This window comes from Spea bombifrons, chromosome 2, assembly GCF_027358695.1.
Source record: "Spea bombifrons isolate aSpeBom1 chromosome 2, aSpeBom1.2.pri, whole genome shotgun sequence".
Lineage (NCBI taxonomy): Eukaryota > Metazoa > Chordata > Amphibia > Anura > Pelobatidae > Spea > Spea bombifrons.
Genome location: NC_071088.1, coordinates 54,737,502 through 54,744,326, shown reverse-complemented (window position 1 = coordinate 54,744,326; position 6,825 = coordinate 54,737,502).

Below are 6,825 nucleotides of genomic sequence, written 5' to 3'. Positions count from 1 at the left end.
ATTCACTAAAAAATGATGTGCAGTAGAGTTGAGATCCCTGGCTTAACTACAGTGAGTTATCTCTCTCTCGAGGCACGCGCTCTCTCTCTCTCAAGTCGCGCTCTCTCTCTCTCAAGTCGCGCTCTCTCTCTCTCTCTCCCTCCCTCGAGGCGAGCGCGAGCTCTCTCTCTCTCCCTCGAGGCGAGCGCGAGCTCTCTCTCTCTCCCTCGAGGCGAGCGCGAGCTCTCTCTCCCTCGAGGCGAGCGCGCGCTCTCTCTCTCTCTCCCTCCCTCGAGGCGAGCGCGCTCTCTCTCTCTCTCCCTCCCTCGAGGCGAGCTCTCTCTCTCTCTCCCTCCCTCGAGGCGAGCGCGCTCTCGCTCTCTCTCCCTCCCTCGAGGCGAGCGCTCTCTCTCTCTCTCTCCCTCGAGGCGAGCCCGCGCTCTCTCTCTCCCTCGAGGCGAGCCCGCGCTCTCTCTCCCTCCCTCCCTCGAGGCAAGCGCGCGCTCTCTCTCTCTCTCCCTCCCTCGAGGCAAGCGCGCGCTCTCTCTCTCTCTCTCCCTCGAGGCGAGCGCACGTTCTATCTCAGAAAGAGAGACGCACTTACTGGCACAGATAGAGAGAGACACACTCACTGGCACAGATAGAGAGAGACACGCCCACTGGCACAGAGAGAGAGACACTCACTGGCACGGAGAGAGAGACACACTCACTGGCACAGAGAGAGAGAGACACACTCACTGGCACGGAGAGAGAGACACACTCACTGGCACGGAGAGAGAGACACACTCACTGGCACGGAGAGAGAGACACACTCACTGGCACGGAGAGAGAGGCACACTCACTGGCACGGAGAGAGAGACACACTCACTGGCACAGAGAGAGAGACACACTCACTGGCACAGAGAGAGACACACTCACTGGCACAGAGAGAGAGACACACTCACTGGCACAGAGAGACACACTCACTGGCACAGAGAGAGACACACACTCACTGGCACAGAGAGAGAGAGACACACACTCACTGGCACAGAGAGAGACACTCACTCACTGGCACAGAGAGAGACACTCACTCACTGGCACAGAGAGAGACACTCACTCACTGGCACAGAGAGAGACACTCACTCACTGGCACAGAGAGAGACACTCACTCACTGGCACAGAGAGAGAGCCTATTTGTAGTCATTTGCACGTCCTGCGCTGCTGCTTCTTCCTCTTCCTGTAGTTCTTTGTACCACACTCACTGGCACAGACAGAGAGAGAGAGAGAGACACACACACTCACTGGCACAGAGAGAGAGACACACACACTCACAGGCACAGAGAGAGAGACACACACTCACTGGCACACACAGAGAGAGAGACACTCACGGGCACACAAAGAGCGAGAGAGAGCGAGACACTCACTGGCACACAGAGAGAGAGAGAGAGAGAGACACTCATTGGCACACACAGAGAGAGAGACACTCACTGGCACACAGAGAGAGAGACACTCACTGGCACACACAGAGAGAGAGACACTCACTGGCACACACAGAGAGAGAGACACTCACTGGCACACACAGAGAGAGAGAGACACTCGCTGGCACACAGAGAGAGAGAGAGAGAGAGAGAGACACTCGCTGGCGCACACAGAGAGAGAGAGAGAGACTCGCTGGCACACAGAGAGAGAGAGAGAGAGAGAGAGAGACACTCACTGGCACACAGAGAGACACTCACTGGCACACAGAGAGAGAGAGACACTCACTGACACAGAGAGAGAGAGAGAGAGACACTCACTGGCACACAGAGAGAGAGAGAGAGAGAGAGAGACTCGCTGGCACACAGAGAGAGAGAGAGAGAGAGAGAGACACTCACTGGCACACACAGAGAGAGACACTCGCTGGCACACAGAGAGAGAGAGACATTCGCTGGCACAGACAGAGAGAGACAATCGCTGGCACAGACAGAGAGAGACACTCGCTGGCACAGAGAGAGACACTTACTGGCACTGAGAGAGAGACAGAGAGAGACACTCGCTGGCACAGAGAGAGAGAGACACTCACTGGCACAGAGAGAGAGAGACACTCGCTGGCACAGAGAGAGAGAGAGAGACTCGCTGGCACAGAGAGAGAGAGAGAGACACTCGCTGGCACAGAGAGAGAGAGACACTCGCTGGCATAGAGAGAGAGAGAGACACTCGCTGGCACAGAGAGAGACACTTACTGGCACTGAGAGAGAGACAGAGAGAGAGAGAGAGAGAATCACTGGCACAGAGAGAGAGAGAGAGAGAGAGAGAATCACTGGCACAGAGAGAGAGAGAGAATCACTGGCACAGAGAGAGAGAGAGAGAGAGAATCACTGGCACAGAGAGAGAGAGAGAGAGAGAGACACAATCACTGGCACAGAGAGAGACACAATCACTGGCACAGAGAGAGAGAGAGAGAGACTCACTGTGAATTATTTCACAGATTCAAGTTTCCTTCTGCCTCCATGATATTCTGTATTTTCAGTACTTCTGTTAAAACTTCATCCTCACATCCCACGTTATTGAAAAAGAAACAGCAGCCCAGCACAGCCCACTTGCAGTCATTTGCATGTCCCGCGCTGCTACTGCTTCTTCTTCCTGTAGTTCTTTGTACCATGTGACCAAACAGTCACATGGTCTGCTGACATCACCAGAGTCCTTCTACTGGGTAGGAACTAGCCGCTACCGTTAGTTTAATTCCTAATGCTTGTTCAAGATGGCTGCCTGTTTCTTGTTACATAGTAACATAGTTCATAAGGTTGAAAAAAGACCAAAGTCCATCAAGTTCAACCTATATACATATTGTGTCCCTACCGTGTTGATCCAGAGGAAGGCAAAAAACCCTTATGAAGCAGATGCCAATTGCCCCATACCAGGGGGAAAATTCCTTCCCGACTCCAAATATGGCAATCAGAATAAATCCCTGGATCAACGTTCTGTCCCTATTAATCTACTATCCATAACTTGTAATATTATTGCTTTCAAGAAACACGTCCAGGCTCCTTTTAAACTCTTTTATTGAGTTTACCATTACCACTTCCTCTGGCAGAGAGTTCCATAGTCTCACCGCTCTTACTGTAAAGAACCCCCGTCTGTGCTGGTGTAGAAACCTTCTTTCCTCCAGCCGTAGAGGATGTCCCCTTGTTATAGATACAGTCCTGGGTATAAATAGGTCCTGGGAGTGATCTCTGTACTGCCCCCTTATATATTTATACATAGTTATTAAGTCCCCCCTAAGCCGTCTTTTCTCCAAACTAAATAACCCTAATTCTGATAATCTTTCTGGGTACTGCAGTCCTTCCATTCCCCTTATTACTCTGGTTGCCCGTCTTTGAACCCTCTCCAGTTCCACTATATCTTTCTTGTACACTGGTGCCCAGTACTGTACACAGTATTCCATGTGTGGTCTGACTAGTGACTTGTACAATGGTAGAATTATTTCCTTGTCATGGGCATCCATGCCCCTTTTGATGCACCCCATGATTTTATTTGCCTTAGCAGCAGCTGCCCGACACTGGTCGCTACAGGTAAATTTACTGTTAACCAAGACTCCTAAGTCCTTTTCCATGTCAGTCGTCCCCAGTGTTTTCCCATTTAATACATATTCCCAGCCTGGATTTTTCTTCCCCATGTGCATAACCTTACATTTATCCGTGTTGAACCTCATCTGCCACATCCCAGCCCAAGCCTCCAACCTATGCAGATCCATTTGTAATCGTGCACTGTCCTCTATTGTGTTAACCACGCTACAGAGCTTAGTATCGTCTGCAAAGATTGATACTTTACTATACAATCCCTCTACAAGGTCATTAATAAATATATTAAAAAGAATAGGACCCAAAACTGACCCCTGTGGTACCCCACTAGTAACAGTCACCCACTCAGAGTATGTACCATTAATAACCACCCTCTGTTTCCTATCACTGAGCCAGTTACTTACCCACATACACACATTCTCCCCCAGCCCAAGCATTCTCATTGTTTCAAATGTTTAGGCTTACACTCACTTTAGATTTATTTGTTTTAGATCATTTTAATGGGTTAAATTTGCAATTTGTGTTGAATGTTGTTTTTTAGTTTTTTTTTTTTTTTTTTAGAAAAACCTTAAAACTTATTGCAGGGCAGGCTAGGGATATCTGCCTACTGCAACTCATTGATAAGAGGTTATTTTAGGTATGTGGGACTCATATGGGATTTTGTTTGTATTACATGTGGTTTGGAGGCTTCTGTTGTGGGATCTTTTTTTGAGGGGGCAGAGTTGGGGTTGTTATTTTGATATGTGCTGTGGTTAGGCTAATAGGAGGTGAGTAAGGTTTTTTTGGAAGAGGTGTTCGTTTTCTTTAGGTTGGAGGGGGGTGTTCAATGAGCTGGGGGGTTATTCTTAGTAGTGATGTCCGGATCATGAACGAATCGTTCATTTGATCCGGTTCTTTTTAGTGATCCGGATGAATCGGTTCACTAGACTGAACGATTCATTTGTAGCGGTTCAGTCTGTGAATCATGCAGCTGTAACCTGATCCTAGAGCTGTGAGTCATCTGCAGAACACTCAGACACAGACTCTGGGGTCAGGTTACAGCTCATTAATTCACACAGGAACGATGACTCATAGAGTCAGAGAGTCGTTCAAAGAGTCGAATGATCCGAAGAGTCGAACGATCCGAATCTTACAGGGATCCGGATCTTACAAGGATCCGAATCTTACAGAGATTCGAATCATTCGGAGAATATTACTGATACCATACTTTTATAAATAAATACATTAATAATGTTCACACTGCCCCCAGGATTTAGATTCCCCTGAGTTTGCCCCCCTTTACCTATAACTGCACCTACAGTTAACTTTATTAAATTAATTAAATTAACCCTCAGTCATCAGCATAAAATTAACCCTTATACCCCATCAACCATAACTGCCCCTGAAATTAACCGTAAAGATCCCATTAACCATAACGGCCCCTGACATTAACCCTAAAGACCCCATTAACCATAACGGCCCCTGAAATTAACCCTATATACTCCATTAACCATAACTGCCCCTAAATTAATTGCATATGCTCCAGATAAATTACCTAATAAATTGGTATGCTTAATGGGGTGTTTAGGGATAATTTAGGGGCAGTTATGCTTAATGGGGTGTTTAGGGATGATTTAGGGGCAGTTATGCTTAATGGGGTCTTTAGTGTTAATTTAGGGGCAGTTATGCTTAATGAGGTGTTTAGGGTTAATTTGGGGGCAGTTATGCTTAACGGGGTGTTTAGGGTTAATTTAGGAGCAGTTATGCTTAATGGGGTGTTTAGGGTTAATTTGGGGGCAGTTATGGTTAATGGGGTGTTTAGGGTTAATTTTAAGGGCAGTCATGGTTGATGGGGTGTTTAGGGTTAATTTTAAGGGCAGTCATGGTTGATGGGGTGTTTAGGGTTAATTTAATGGTGAGGGTTAATTTAATGAATTTAATAAAGTTAGCTTAAGGTGCAGTTGCAGGTAAAGGGGAATGTAAATCCTGGGGGCAGTGATTATTAATGTATTATTTATAACAGTATGGTGACATTCTCTGAATGATTAGAATGAAGGCAGAGAGTCGTTCAAAGATCCGGATCTTACAATGATCCGGATCTTACAGTGATCTGGATCACTGTAAGATTCGGATCCCTGTAAGATCCGAATCTTTGAATGACTCTCTGCCTTCATTGACATCACTGGAGGCAGGGGGGGGGGATTCATAATGAAAGGGGCGGGGCCAATAGTTAGTGTGCCTGCACGGAGTTACTGGAAAACAGTAACTCCGTGCAGGCACACAGTGATCCGAAGATCCGGATCATGAATCGGATCATTTCAGTGAACGAATCGAAATGATCCGATTCACTTTAATGATCCGAACTTCCCATCACTAATTCTTAGATATTACACTCTGTTGTGTAAATATGGCAATTATATGGTCTGGGATTTTAATGCTGTCATGTGAGTTTTTGGATGGGGGTTCTGGGGTGAGATGGGGGCTTGCTTGTTTTAATCTTTTTGGGGCATGTGGGATAAATGTTGGAATAATTGTGATTTTTGGGGCTCATGGGGTTACATGTGGATGTGTTGCCTTGAGATGGTCTGATTAATTGTTTTGGGGATGGATGAGCTTGTGTTTTTTAAGGTGTATAGTGTGTATGATAACATGAGTGTTTTTTTTTTATCAGTCCTGGTTTTTTTTTACATTTCATTATGTTTTTTTCATTAAAAAGGGGGTGTAATGTGGGTTTGATTTTTTTGTTTGTTAAAAATTGAATGGCTTGGCTGGCACATTGTGGGATTAATAGTAAACTTTGGGGTCAACATTTTTGGGTTATTGAGCCCCTCTTGTTATGTTGCTTTTTTAATTCTCTTTTTCTTTTCAGGCTCAGTGTGGGATTTTTTTTCCGATTTTTGAAACATTTACAAAATTCTAGAAACATTGAATATTATTTCTGAAAGGTATGTGGTGCATTAATTAACCATCACTGATTCATTACAGAAAACAAAACAGTACACACGGTTGGATATAGGGACCAACAGGGGGACATGAAGAGGGACATACAAACACAGGGACATGGAGGAACACGCTATAAAAACACATGGACACACAAAGATAGGTACACAATACAAACTTTATGATAAACAGGTGGACACAGAAGGAGATTCACATAGGGACGCTATACAAACATGGGGAAACTGGAATACATAGAGGGACACAAAACAAAAATAACACACAAGGGACACATAGACAGACAAAATTAGCAATACATATGCACAGGGGCCTAATATATAATTATAGGGGTAAACAGAAGGATGCACACAAGGAAACAATACAAACATAG